Raw genomic sequence first — 15,817 nt, 5'->3', positions numbered from 1 at the left:
GGCTCTGCGGTCACGCTCCCAGGTCGTCAAGACCAACACTAATCCAATTTCCTTTTCAGGTTCCTCAAGAAATACCCTTCCACGGTGTGGGCAGCCGGGAAGTGACATCAGCCCTCATACCCGTAACAGCACAAGAGACCAAGGTGGTCACATTCAAATCCCTCCTACACCTCCTAATACCTCTCTTATCTCCCCGACTAACCCTCCTCACGTCTCTTTATCACCTCGCACCGCTAGGGCAAACGATTCGAGTACGTGGAACGCCATTCCTGGTCTCCTGAAACCACGCTCTAAACTATACGTAGGAGCTTTTAACGTACGAACACTTTGCCAAATAGGACAGCAGGCTTCCTTAGCTAAAACTTTAGAATCTCGCGCCATCGATGTGTGCTGCGTCTCCGAAACGCGCATACAGGATCCAAGTAGCGTCATTCATTTGACCTCACCATGCCAAAATAAAGAACCGACTCGATTTACGCTTCGTGTATCTGGAAGCCCTGATTCTGCTTCCCGTGGCCTCGCCGGCGTAGGTATAGCATTGAGTCCTAGGGCAGAACTAGCTCTCTTAGAGTGGATCCCAGTAGACAGTCGTTTGTGCGCTGTCCGACTGAACGGAACAGTAAGAATCCGGAAAGATAGGGACACTCGTCGTTGCCTCTTCGTCGTCTCTGCCTATTCTCCCACTGACTGCAGCTCAGATGATGTAAAAGATGAGTTTTACAGAAAGCTTTCGGACCTTCTCCGAAAAGCTAGGCGCTCTGATGTAGTAATAGTGGCCGGTGACTTTAATGCTCAAGTAGGTAAACGAAGCGATAGGGAAAGACACCTAGGTGGATCTTATGGTGTCGTGGCTCAAAGAACAGATAATGGCGACCGTCTGTTGCAGCTATGCTCAGATAACCGCCTGTTCCTTGCAAATACTAACTTTAAGCATAAGGAAAAACATCTTTTAACATGGCAACCCCCTAATTCGTCCCAACGTTGAACCCAAATAGATCACATCGCTATCAGCCACCGCTGGAGGGGCTCGATAGAAGACTGTCGCTCATTCTGGAGCACATGCTTAGATTCAGATCATGCTCTAGTGCGAGCGCGTATTTGCTTGCGTCTTACTGGACGTAGGAAAGACGCTGCAAGGAAACCTCTTAGGGGCCTACTTAATGATAGTCAAGTTAAGAGTATATTTCAGGAACAACTAGGAAAACAGTTAGGCAGCCATGTATGTGATGCCCACCCCGAGGCAACATGGAATGATATCCGGAAAGCTGTGGAAACAGCAGTGATATCTGCTAGTAAGGTAAACCGTAAAGTTAAGGAGAAACACTGGATCTCAGCAGCAACTATCGCACTGATAGATGCTCGGAAACTCATTCCACCTGACTCTGAACATAATGAAGAGCGGAGTCAGCTTAAGCACAAGCTGACAAGAAGTCTACGCAATGATCGTGAACAGTGGTGGGTAGCGAAAGCAAGAGAGATGGAAAAGGCAGCGGCAATAGGTAATAGCAGACAATTGTTCAGACTTGTTAAGGAAACCGGTATTAAGAAACCGACTGTTAGCGAAACACTCTCAGAGAAAGATGGACATATTATACATTCTCAATCCAGGAGATTGGATCGATGGGCAGAACACTTTAAGGATCAGTTCAACTGGCCTTCAGCCACACTTCCGTTTCCCACGATCTCTAGTCAACCTGAATGGCAAGTTAATGTAGGTCCTCCGTCTCCTTACGAAGTTGAAAAAGCCATAGGAAATCTGAAGCGAGGGAGAGCAGCAGGCCCTGACAGGTTTACTCCTGAGATTTTTAAGAATGGTGGTCCAGTATTAGCAGTGAGATTAATTGAGGTCTTAGGTAGAATTTGGGAACTGGACGTAATCCCATCTGACTGGTCTCAATCACTGATTGTGCCAGTCTGCAAAAAAAGACAAAAGTCCTCTTGTGACAATCACAGAGGAATCAGTTTGACTAATATAGTGTCTAAAATATTAGCTTCAATAATACTTCGACGCCTAACTAAAGCTCGTGGAGAGCAGACTAGAGAAAATCAGGCTGGTTTTCGACCTGGACGTGGTTGTATAGACCACATATTCACACTACGTCAGGTCCTAGAACACAGACACACATTCAGATGCCCCACAATGATAGTATTTCTCGACCTTAAGGCGGCATTCGACTCTGTTGATCGTGAGGTTCTATGGCAGTGTTTATCACTGAAAGGAGTACCAAAGAAGTACATTAACCTTATAAAGGCTCTCTACTCGAACACAACTGGTAGAGTGAGAGCTTACGGCGAACTGTCATCAGAATTAACTACCTCAAGTGGTGTTCGTCAGGGCTGTCCACTCTCTCCATTTTTGTTCAACTTTGTCGTTGACGTACTTTTAGTAATAACACTTTCCTCGTCTAAATTTCCAGGGGTTGAACTTCTACCGGGAGGTTCACTTGTTGACTTAGAATATGCTGATGACATAGTTTTATTTGGTGAAGACGCTGACAAAATGCAGTCTTCTGACCACTCTAAGCAACAATGCAAGCATGTTCGGGATCCGATTCTCTCCCTCGAAATGCAAAATGTTGCTTCAGGATTGGGTTACATCGACACCCGAACTAGTGATAGGGAGTGAAGTAGTTGAGTGTGTCGACTGCTTCACTTATCTTGGAAGTCTCATCAGCCCTTGTGGTTTAGTGTGTGACGAAATCTCAGCACGGATACAGAAGGCTCGACTAGCTTTTGCCAACTTGCGTCATTTATGGCGTAGGCGAGATATCCGTCTATAAACCAAAGGACGGGTTTACTGCACAGCAGTTCGTTCCGTCCTACTTTATGGCAGTGAAACATGGCCGGTAAGAGTAGAGGATATTCATAGGTTCCTAGTATTTGATCATAGACTGTAAATAACATCGTCTTTTGACATTTAAGTGGCTAAAAGATCCAAATATTGATCAACCAGTCCCAAAATACCTAATAGCTACTCCGTGGTAATTTGCAGTGATCTTCAAGCCTAACTGATAACCACCGAATATCACTGCCTTTGAAAGAGTGACTCATCGTTATCCACCGAGTATCTATCTATGCCTTGGTGGCCAATATGGAACAAAATTTACTTAAAGGCTTTTACATGAAGTTATAAAGTGCCGGAACATTCTGCTGGTTTTTAAAGACCTTTCTGAAACCAGTACTCCTTGCACTTCGCATTTATCTGCATATCCTGATATTGTGAGAATATAACCGATGATCGCAGGAAACTAGACAGATTATCTGCATATAATGTAATGATGGTCCTAATATTATCCTGAAAAACTCCCTCAAAAACCCTACAGTCAGATAGCTGGGAACTAATTCTTCATTGTCTGTTTACGTCTAGCTGAAAGACCATTTACCCAAAGAAGTAGATTCATATATGATATGTTCAAAAATCTTAATTTAATGGATGGTTGGAAAAGGAATTTCGGTGCGACTATAATTTACGGACGACCTTTGAGCGACGCTAAAGAGACCCTGAGAATTTTTACCTACATACTACAACTAAATGAGGGTTATAAAACAGAGTGAGGAGTTAGGATTAATATTAACAGTTGATGGTTAGGTTTAGGAATCAGATATAGAGTTTCCATCACGAACTGACATCAGCTATAATGCCAAAACTCTATTTAGCCAAATGGGTGAGTGAATTTTGCGCCAAAATTAAAGATCTGTTATCGTTAATCTGATTGGCCCGTCCATAAATTATAGTCTCGCCGGAATTTCTCGTCATGATTCTTGACGACCTGAACAATATACAACAATATTTCCACAGAAGGATGAGATTGAATCAACCAGACATAAGCCCAGAACTAGCTCTTGCGTTATTGCTGGCGTCAGTTCGTGAGAACCCCGATAATTCATATACATAACTTCGTGTTGTAACTGTCGATTTATCATAATAGTAATATTTTCCGGAAATCGTTCCGTAACTAAATACTAGTAAATCGTCCCAATATCCCGATTTCAGTGTAAGTTTTATCGGATTAAGGGAAGTTTCTGGTAAGCTGAATTGGAAAATTTCGGAGAAATGCGACAAAAACATAATAATTTCATCCAGCCTAGAGGCTTTGCCCAAAATTTCTAGTTATTTCGGATAAATCCCCACACCTTCAGTGAAAATTTTGAGTTCGCAAGATTACAAAGCTTAAAAATACAGTAAATTGATAAACAAATATACAAACTCTACAAAGTAAATAATAACATAAATGGAAAATGCATTAAAAAAGACTGGAAAATGTAGTGGTAATAATAGATGTTGTGTAAATGCGATTTTATAAAGTGGAACACCGAACAATTTTAAGCATACATATCAAAAACGAAACTCATTAAAAACTGTTAGGTAGGATTATAGTACAACACATCTTTTTAACAATTTGTAATACACACAACTACTGATTATTCATTCGAAATCTTCTATTTGAAGTGGCTGTTTTATACTATGAGCCTCAGGAAGCGTAAACAATATTTATTATCCCGTAAGAACTTTACAGTCAACAAACGACCTATGAAGAAAGAAAGAATGACAACAACAAATGAGAACGTGCACATTAATTCATTGTTGCAGTGCCTAAATTTATATAAGCAGAATGAAATGTGGACATAAATATACACATACCTTTTTAGCTTAAATGGATGTATGAGGTTACGGAAACAAGAACCCCAAACAAATAAATTACAAAATATAACCAGTAATTAGGTAATTCAGAAGAATACACTGGATGCTTTTAGTAAACAAGCATAGTCTGATCTTAATAAGCAAGCTTTATAATATTACCCTTTTAATCAAAACGAAAGTAAAATCTCCAGTCCTGCTATTAAACCGAATAAAACAATGAAAGAAAATAAGAAAAGTGGATAACCAAGAATTAATATGACTAACAAAGAAAACATTGCATTTTGTTGACAATAATGACCTAACATTGATTTAGATCGCTGTGCACACAGTTAGGTTAATCAGTTACATAATACGCTTAGATTTTTATAGCCATAATCTAGTATTAACTGAGATGAATAATTATACTTAACAAATAAGTAGACATCATTGTTTCGTAAAACTGAAAAATTCTGATATCGATATAGAAGCACAATTTTAGGATCGTCGCCACCCATCACTATTCACGATCATTGCGTAGGCTTCTTGTCAGTTTGCGCTTAAGCTGACTCCGCTCTTCGTTATGTTCAGAGCCAGATGGAATGAGTTTCCGAGCATCTATCAGTGCGGTAGATGCTGTTAAGATTCAGTGTTTCTCCCTAACCTTGTGGTTTACCGTACTCGCAGATATCACTGCTGTTTCCACAGCTTTTCGGATGTCATTCCACACTGCTCGGGGTGGGCATCACATACATGGCTGCCTAACAGTTTTCCTAGTTGTTCCTGAAATATGGCCGACCTATTTATTAATATTGTTTATCTTTGTTTTTGTATATAACCTAATGGACACCTCATATGATACTCGGTTTTAACTAAATTATCACCAGCAACTTTACCATCTAACAATATTCTGTCAAGCTAAAGAATTCATTTTTACACAATAGAAATAAATTCATTCAGTGTCTTATTACTTTATTCAATAGTGTGTTTATTTTTCACATCTTATAGTATCCTTAGCACGTATACGAACAAACGTAAATCATTGCTATTTCACAACCACTCTGTCGCTACCTACCCTGAAGATATGTTAGACTGTCTAAGAGCGAGTTGAAACAAATCTAGGGGCGATAATATGTTTGTGCTCAAAGCTAGTATTTCGCAACTCCGATTTCGATACAGTCAATGAGCCTATCTTCTTTTCCCTTACAGTTTCGTAATAGAAACTTTATTGATAAGGTCATTAGTAGAATTATGTATATATATTAGAGTGATTAGCAATTACGAGCTAAGTAATTGTCACCAAATGCCCTGGTACAGCCGAGAGTGGGGAGAGTCAGCTTTCCCTCTCGAAATGCTTTCACATGACCACGTAGATACAACCACTGCCAGGAAAGTTTTGCTCATTGCCTTCTCGCGACGGGGGTGTTGTTTACGAAATTCAGAGGACGAAAATCCAATGTCCGGTGCTTTAACCGAATTAGTGGGTATGGAGAATCCACCTAGAGAAGTGGAAAACCCTGATTCCAAACCAATGGTGTACATGGGCTCCAGGATCCTGAGTGAACAAATGACGTATGGACCAATTATTGGTCACCGGCTACCATGGGACTACATCTCTTGACGTTGCTCCACTACCTTGTGGATCAGACCTTTAGGTCGAAGGCTCCGTGTGTATACATCTTCTATTTTCCTTTAAACTATAAGATTAAAATCGCTTCATATATTTCTACGTACTAATTCTTTCTTCCTGTACTATGTCCTTATACGCAATCTTTCTTTTATATATTACTGCCACGGAATAAACTAGTTCTTTGAATCCGGTGTTTATCTTGCTGTGCTAATGAGGTATGGCAACTCGGACCGATGCATATATGTCTGGTCCAACGTTGTAGCTAACTGACTGACTTTGTATCAACATTTATGTTCAAATAAATAAACAATAAATATATGAAATTTAGTACTATAGTAAAAAACTTGAGTTGCGGAAACTAATGCAAGACCATGCAGTGACAAAACGTGAATAGACATACAGATACTTCAAAAAAAAACTGAGCAATTCAAAAGAAACACACCAAAGATAATGCTTTCATAAGCTAAACAAGAAACCCGAAACGAGTTGATAAAATAACTATATCTCACATAACTTACCATCAAAATAATTAGCATGTATCGAGTGGAAAACGCGACCTGCAGTTTCCGGATCTGCACACTTTACATACACCAATCCCTGAGATGAAAAAATCGAGAAAGCCGAAAATTCACAACAGATATCTATTTATGACTAAAAATATCGTTTGAACAAATTAAAGATATATTCAGGTTGGTTTCATGCCTTCAGATAAAACTGATGCTACGTTTAGAAGTGTAACACAGCTAGCTAAGTATTTATAGGTTAAACATAGATTGAATTATTTCTCAACTGAAACACATGTTTAGACTATCAGATATCATATTATTATCGTCAGTAAGTTCACAGTTTGGCTCCTTTCTTAACATCAATCGGGTAACGCAAAATATTATTTCACTACGATTCATGTAATGATATTTTATAATGTATATTTACAGAGGTCCTTTAACATGAACCACATTTTGTAACAGGCTTCACCGTGAGACTACGGTTTGTTTGGATGAATGATTGACAAAAACGGTCGAACCAATTTAAATATCTACAAGTTAAATGCACGATGAATCATAAAAGGATATAAACTACAAATCATTCATTAATTCGAAATTTAGGTGGGATTAATCTCCCACATATCTGCACATTCAATCATTGAGATGAAATGCTCCACTTGAGACAACTGTGCAACAACAACTGGTTCCTTAGGTGGTTATTACAGCTATTTCACAAATAGCTTTTAGTTCGTCATATAATGGTAGTGGTCAATATTCTACATATTAACTGGATCTATTTGTATTCAGTAAATATTACTGTCCCACAGACGAGATCTGAAAATAACATCGGATAACTGGGACGGAACTTTGTATTTTCTTAACCAACCCCATTTAATTTCACATCCACAGATAGACTGTAGCGCTAACCTTCATATATCAATGAAACTAAAAATATGAGTTTTTACGGGTCTTCTAGAACTAATAAGTAAAACTAACACGCTATCTTTCGAAAAATTATCACAGAATACTCGTAGCAAATCTCAGAAAATTCGATTTTAGAACGCTGGTTCCTCACATACGTTAAATTACTCAAGTATCAATTGAAGTGTAACTTTGTCTCTAGACAAAAGAAAAAACTTCGCGTAGAAACTTCCGCGTCTATTTTACCGGTAGGAACGCCAATAACAATGCTACCTTGTTCACTAGTAGTAAACTATTCAACAACACTAGTCAATAACAAAATAGTTATAAGTGTACTAGAATACCGCCTTATCCCAGTTAAAAATAGCCAATGTTATGTTATCAAAATAAGTTTTGAAAACTTCAAAAACGATTATATCGTTCAATTCTAAATGATTATTTGTTCTTTCCGAAACTAGAATCTAGACCCAATAGAACTGTAATCTCAAGTCAGTAGATCCTACCAGAAAATTCCAGGCGTTATGTTCTGAGCTAAATGGTTTATTAGTGAAGCCTTTACTGTCATTAGACACATCACTACTAATCAAAGTTCATCTATGCGTAGGCAGAGAGGGAGTTCACTATGTTCAATAGTAACACTTTTCACAACTGGTGCAATTTATTTTGTAGATGATGTTGCATTTATCGCTTTTTGTCGCTATGTCTTTAGGTCTCAATAAAATAGAATTAAGTGATTATATCAATTTATGAGGGCTGAGGTTTTCTGGATTGTTTCCTGTGAAATAATTAAAACGCCAACTTCTATATAAAGTAGGTGCTAATTATGTGGTTTAGAACGACAGTGAAAGCTCATGAATTCAAATTTTAAATTACTGCAATCTCCATAAAACCCATTTCTGACAAACTTAACTAAACCATATGCCTTTGAGAGCAAAACATCCACTAAAGCTGAAAATTAGCATGATTATTTTAAAGAACGACTAGAGGATGAATGAAAACATTTCGTAAACACACATGGAAAATAAATTAGGGATTTTTAAGATGGATAATTGTTTGGAAATCAGATGCTGTTAGGTATTTAGCTTTTGGTTCAATTTCCAATTATTCCAACCAAAAAACATGTACAAATCTGTGCATCAGTGGCCAAACAACATTTATTTTAAAAACTAATACAACAACCAGGATATCCAAATTTATGTAATTGGAGTTAGCTGAAAACTAGGATTTAAAAATAAGTAATATGAAGAACCCTTGTTTGACGGCATTGCTCCAACAATTTTAGCAAATCACTTACATTTATTCCAACACTATCTAAACCTATGTGTAAAATGGACCCACAAGGCATTAATTTTTTAAGAGTTCGCGTTTGATTCTTTTACGTCCACGTTCATCGATACTTCTATAATATAGTGAAAGAAAACGAGACATATAATTAGTACAAAGTTATGGCCTCAAAACCACATAAACCTTAAACAATTTTTACTTTATAATAAGCACTAACACATATGTGACTGTATCTAAAGAAAACATTATTCACATGAGGGACACTTACTCAGTAGAAAACATATTCCTTATTTTCAAGCACTTTGGGGAACAATAAAACTTGGCTTCTGTGACGTGTCCATAAGTGCTGTAACATGAAAGAGAGGTATTAGATAAGCCATTGTAACTATATAATAGGGTGACTTTTGTAAAACTTGCACACTTCACAACTAAACACCAAACATACGTTTACAGAGAAGGAAGATAGTCAATTAATTTAAGTTTGGTCGATTCAAATGCTTTTACCTGATAGAGATTTCTGCACTTAGCTTTGAGGTACACTAATTATGATAGAAAGTAACACGACCCGGTTTGTCAAACCGAAGTATATGTAGCGACGTCCAAAATGCGCCCTCGTGGTTGACAGTCAAACTCTTAAACCACTGAGCTAGTGCCTATAGTCGTTAGTCAGTCATATTCAACGTAGAACCTGGAATATTCGTGCGCCGGTTCAAGCTATTAAATCATATTAAAATAGCAAGATGAAATTATCATGAAAAATGTTACAGTAGAAGCAGTAACAGTACTACTGGTAGTAAGTGACACGAGGCCTAAACAATACTATTCTAGAAAAAATTAAGTCCGCGAAATAAAAAAGTGTGTGATAATTTTAAAGCTCAAGATCTAAGGAAAGACAAAGATTAAAAGGAATGCATCTCCGGTACTGTGACTGATGATGAATCATATCATTCAACATCTTCAACTATCGATTGAGTTTTTATGCGAATCCTAACCGGATAGTCTGGACCTAACATAACTCAGACCAGCAGTCAATGATTTCATGGGCTGATGCCGTGTCTTGGTTCGGTCGCCTGGTGGAGATGTGGAACCCTCAAATACATCTTATGAGGAAGGAAATCAATATTCATTTAAGGTGAATGTAGATCAACTTTTAACAGTTTATATTAAATATACAAACTTCCAAAGCCTTTTAACGATGATTTATGTTTGGTGTTTATTTACTCATTTATTTGAAAATAAATGTTGGTATAAAGAGGAACCGAATAAATATGCGCCACACAAATCACTTGATTTGTGTGTGGGCTGTGATACTACCCCAGTGCCCAGACCGAAGCAGGTGATTTTCTTCGGAGACCACACACGGAGCCTTCGACCTAAAGGTCTGATCCACAAGGTAGTGGAGCAACGTCAAGAGATGTAGTCCCATGGTAGCCGGTGACCAATAATTGGTCCATACGTCATTTGTTCACTCAGGATCCTGGAGCCCATGTACACCATTGGTTTGGAATCAGGGTTTTCCAACTTCTCTAGGTGGATTCTCCATACCCACTAATTCGGTTAAAGCACCGGACATTGGATTTTCGTCCTCTGAATTTCGTAAACAACACCCCCGTCGCGAGAAGGCAATGAGCAAAACTTTCCTGGCAGTGGTTGTATCTACGTGGTCATGTGAAAGCATTTCGAGAGGGAAAGCTGACTCTCCCCACTCTCGGCTGTACCAGGGCATTTGGTGACAATTACTTAGCTCGTAATTGCTAATCACTCTAATATATATACATAATTCTACTAATGACCTTATCAATAAAGTTTCTATTACGAAACTGTAAGGGAAAAGAAGATAGGCTCATTGACTGTATCGAAATCGGAGTTGCGAAATACTAGCTTTGAGCACAAACATATTATCGCCCCTAGATTTGTTTCAACTCGCTCTTAGACAGTCTAACATATCTTCAGGGTAGGTAGCGACAGAGTGGTTGTGAAATAGCAATGATTTACGTTTGTTCGTATACGTGCTAAGGATACTATAAGATGTGAAAAATAAACACACTATTGAATAAAGTAATAAGACACTGAATGAATTTATTTCTATTGTGTAAAAATGAATTCTTTAGCTTGACAGAATATTGTTAGATGGTAAAGTTGCTGGTGATAATTTAGTTAAAACCGAGTATCATATGAGGTGTCCATTAGGTTATATACAAAAACAAAGATAAACAATATTAATAAATAGGTCGGCCATATTTCAGGAACAACTAGGAAAACTGTTAGGCAGCCATGTATGTGATGCCCACCCCGAGGCAGTGTGGAATGACATCCAGCTGTGGAAACAGCAGTGATATCTGCGAGTACGGTAAACCACAAGGTTAGGGAGAAACACTGAATCTTAACAGCATCTACCGCACTGATAGATGCTCGGAAACTCATTCCATCTGGCTCTGAACATAACGAAGAGCGGAGTCAGCTTAAGCGCAAACTGACAAGAAGCCTACGCAATGATCGTGAATAGTGATGGGTAGCGAAAGCAAGAGAGATGGAAAAGGCAGCGGCAATAGGTAATAGCAGACAATTGTTCAGACTCGTTAAGGAAACCAGTATTAGGAAACCGACTGTTAGCGAAACAATCTCAGAGAAAGATGGACATATTATTCATTCTCAATCCAGGAGATTGGATCGATGGGCAGAACACTTTAAGGATCAGTTCAACTGGCCTTCAGCCACACTTCGGTTTCCCACGATCTCCAGTCAACCTGAATGGCAAGTTAATTTAGGTCCTCCGACTCCTTATGAAGTTGAAAAAGCTATAAGAAATCTGAAACGAGGGAGAGCAGCAGGCCCTGACAGGTTCACTCCTGAGATTTTTAAGGATGGCGGTCCAGTATTAGCACTGAGATTAATTGAGGTCTTGGGTAGAATTCGGGAACTGGACGTAATCCCATCTGACTGGTCTCAATCACTGATTGTGCCAGTCTATAAGAAAGGACAAAAGTCCTCTTGTGACAATCACAGAGGAATCAGTTTGACTAATATAGTGTATAAAATATTAGCTTCAATAATACTTCGACGTCATTGAAAGGAGTACCAAAGAAGTACATTAACCTTGTAAAGGCTCTCTACTCGAACACAACTGGTAGAGTGAGAGCTTATGGCGAACTGTCATCAGAATTGATTACCTCAAGTGGAGTTCGTCATGGCTGTCCACTCTCCACATTGTTTAACTCTGTCATTGACGTGCTTTTAGAGATGACATTTTCCTCATCTAAATTTCCAGGGGTTGAACGTCTACCGGGAGGTTCACTTTTTGACCTAGAATATGCTGATGACATAGTTCCTATTTGGTGAAGACGCTGAAAAAATGCAGTCTTCTGACCACTCTAAGCAACAATGCAAGCATGTTCAGGATGCGATTCTCTCCCTCGAAATGCAAAATGTTGCTTCAGGATTGGGTTACATCGACACCCGAACTAGTGATAGGGAGTGAAGTAGTTGAGTGTGTCGACCGCTTCACTTACCTTGGAAGTCTCATCAGCCCTTGTGGTCTGGTGTGTGACGAAATCTCAGCACGGATACAGAAGGCTCGACTAGCTTTTGCTAACTTGCGTCATTTATGGCGTAGGCGAGATATCCGTCTATCAATCAAAGGACGTGTTCACTGCGCAGCAGTTCGTCCCGTCCTACTTTATGGCAGTGAAACATGGCCGGCAAGAGTGGAGGATATTCGTAGGTTACTAGTATTCGATCATAGGTGTCTTCGAAACATTGCTCGTATATCATGGGACCATCGAGTAAGTAACACAGTTGTTAGGAAACGGGTACTAGATAAGGATGGCAAATCAATTGATGAAGTAGTAAAACTTCATCAGTTGAGATGGCTGTGACACGTGTTACGTATGCCCAACTGCCGACTGCCTCGACGTGCGATGTTCAGTGGTATAGGAGTAGGTTGGGAGAAAGTTAGGGGCGGCCAGATCAAAACATGCCACAAATCCATGAAGTCGCTGACAAGTGGACCGAGCCATGTTGGTAGGTGTAGGCTACCTGGTTGGGGACCACGAGATGATAGCAACCGATGGTTAGAGACCCTGAATGACATGGCTCAAAATCGTTTGCAATGGCGCAGGTGCATCCACTCTTTGTGTTCTCCCAAATTCTAATCTTCTGAATTCTTTATGTCCGTTTTTTTCTCCTAACATCTTCAAACCCTAATCTTTCCGATTTCTGCTTATACTCTTGCTACCTTTACCACTACGGGATTTGAATCGACAACTGCATCTCTATGCTGATGTGGTATGACAACCCGAGCCAATGTACATACGTACGAAGTTCTACATTGTTACTGACTGACTGACGACTATAAGGAAATACGCCTTAACTTATTAAGACAGAAAGTTCATGAAAACTTTTCTGCCACCGTTTTCTTCAACAAAATAAACAGACCAAAAATACCGTTATTTGGAATAAAATTACATTAGGATGTGCTATATAAATTGTATACCATTAGAGATATATGTATACAAAGGAAGGAACGATTTGTTGTCCAGAAGACAGTATTATGTTATTACATCTACAATATTATACGACTTATTTACTTACAAACGATTAAATACTAGAAAGTTTATTTGAAAAGCTAAGCATTTACAACAGTCAATTTATTTCACACAAATGATACATTATAAATAGATGTTTAGTATGCATGTGTGTGAAACGTTAGTCACAAATGACAGGGACAAAATTGGAAATATTGTTTTGTCTTACATACCAACGAATATTACGATCAATAATATGATAGTCACTGTAAATAGACAAAAGTAAACCGAAATAACGCCAGTAGTGAAGACAATATGTGGATAGCATACCGAAATATGAAAAGTTGAAATTGAAAAATAATAATAATGACCTTAAAAACCTAACACCAAAAATTATACACGGTAAACAATGGTTTCAAGAGGATAACCTTTTTGATAATACTGTACACTTATTTTGTGGTTATATACAATCAATAATCACTTACCAGAACCTTGCCAACCTGTGCCGCTTTGCCACTGCCATGTTTCACCTACACCTCTCCATTCTTGTACACCGATACAAGTTTCTACTTCATAAACATAACGCGTAACTTCAGGCCACAACCGATCTAAGCTAAAAACAGAAAGAAATTTAAATTTCGCGGAAAGAAATTGTATGTTACCGTATGAATGTAATCAAGAACTTAACCTCGAGTCCGCTGTTATTGTACACCATGCTTAACATGTACATTGTTTTCTACAATCTCCCTTATTCTCTAATACTGTTGTTTCTAAAATTGCAAGTCTTATCAACAAATTGCTTATTCATTAGTGATTTTTCAATATTAAGACATATCTGTATATAAACGTATTCATCATCTGATTGTATGTTAAAGTGATTTCTACATCCAAGCTGAATTGAACAAAAGTAATTTTACTTTGATTCCAATTTCATTATTATTTAAATAACAAAAATAAACCATCCTGGATAGATAGTTGTATACAAGAAAGTGCAATAGAAAAGTTTAGTGTATTTAACGGCTTAGATTAAAAAGTAGGCAATCAAAACAAGTTGGAAATGTTTTTCATCATTTTCATTTTGAAAACCCCTGATTCTTGAAGTGTCAAAGTCGTCGTTTACAACATGAACAATGAAATGATAGGTTTACTTACTAAATGTAATAAAGGATTGAAGGACACAACGCGAATAGACTAAACAAACTTAATGAAATATCCCACACATACCGAAATAATTTCTCAAGAACAGTTATGACACGGTAAACTACTCCGCTTATGGATGTTAAATAAGCGATCAGTGACTTACAAGTTGATAAAAGGTATAAATTATTAGTTGGCGTTGAATGTTTACCTTGTTTAGTGATATAATTCACAACTATTTTACAAACATTTAATATATATATATATATATATATATATATATATATATATATATATATATATATATACTGTACTAAAAGCGTAGTAACACATTGTCAAAAATATCAAGTTTCACATCATCAGCAAAGTGTAATAAATCTGACGATACATGTTGTGAAAGATCGTTTATATAAGTCAATGAAAGGTGTATAGTATTGAATCCTGGGACACGCCACTAACATATTTGATGGCCCTGGAGAAAGTAAAGTTAACACTTCAAAATGTAGGTTTTCTAGATACGGAATGAGTCAATTAATTAAAGGTGATTTGATGCCTAATCGTGTGAGCTTCTTGAGAAGACACATATGGTTGGCCCTATCGAGAGTTCTTGAGAAGTCAAAGTCAAAGACATCAACCTTCTCCTTGCGATCGAGGATGGTTGTCCATCTGTCCAATGCACTCAACAGGTTGATTATACATGAGTGGCCTCTTCTGAAACCGTGCTGCTGGTATGTAAAGGAGTTTTTGGATCATAAATACTAGTGTATACCGTGGCATATCAGAGATTCTATAATTTTGAGGCTGTAGAAAGAACAGTCACCGGTCGGTAGCTTGAAGTTTCGCTACGTCGACCTCCGTTGAAAATTGGTGTGATGTGAGCCAGCTTCCAAATTTCCGAAAATGTGCCTCAGCTTAGCAGATGTAAGAACATCGCACTAATTGATGTTGCCAAGACTGAAGCTTCTTCCCTGAGTATAGGAGAATGAACCATATCCGGACCGGGAAAAGTCTTTTTTTAGGCAATCTACTTTCAGGTACACCAAATCAGAGCTCAGGCTCACTTCTGAAAGTCCTGTAGAGTTGCAGGTGAAGCTTTCAGCAATATGTTAAGTGTGGGTCGGTTAACATTTTTGAGAGAACTACTCAACAAGAAGGTTAGCGGCGTCACTGTCATTGTTGTTCGGACTATTAGGACCCATCATCTGGGAAATCTAAGTTT

This window comes from Schistosoma haematobium, chromosome 1 (genome assembly GCF_000699445.3).
Source record: "Schistosoma haematobium chromosome 1, whole genome shotgun sequence".
NCBI classification, from domain to species: domain Eukaryota; kingdom Metazoa; phylum Platyhelminthes; class Trematoda; order Strigeidida; family Schistosomatidae; genus Schistosoma; species Schistosoma haematobium.
This window is presented reverse-complemented; position numbering follows the sequence as displayed.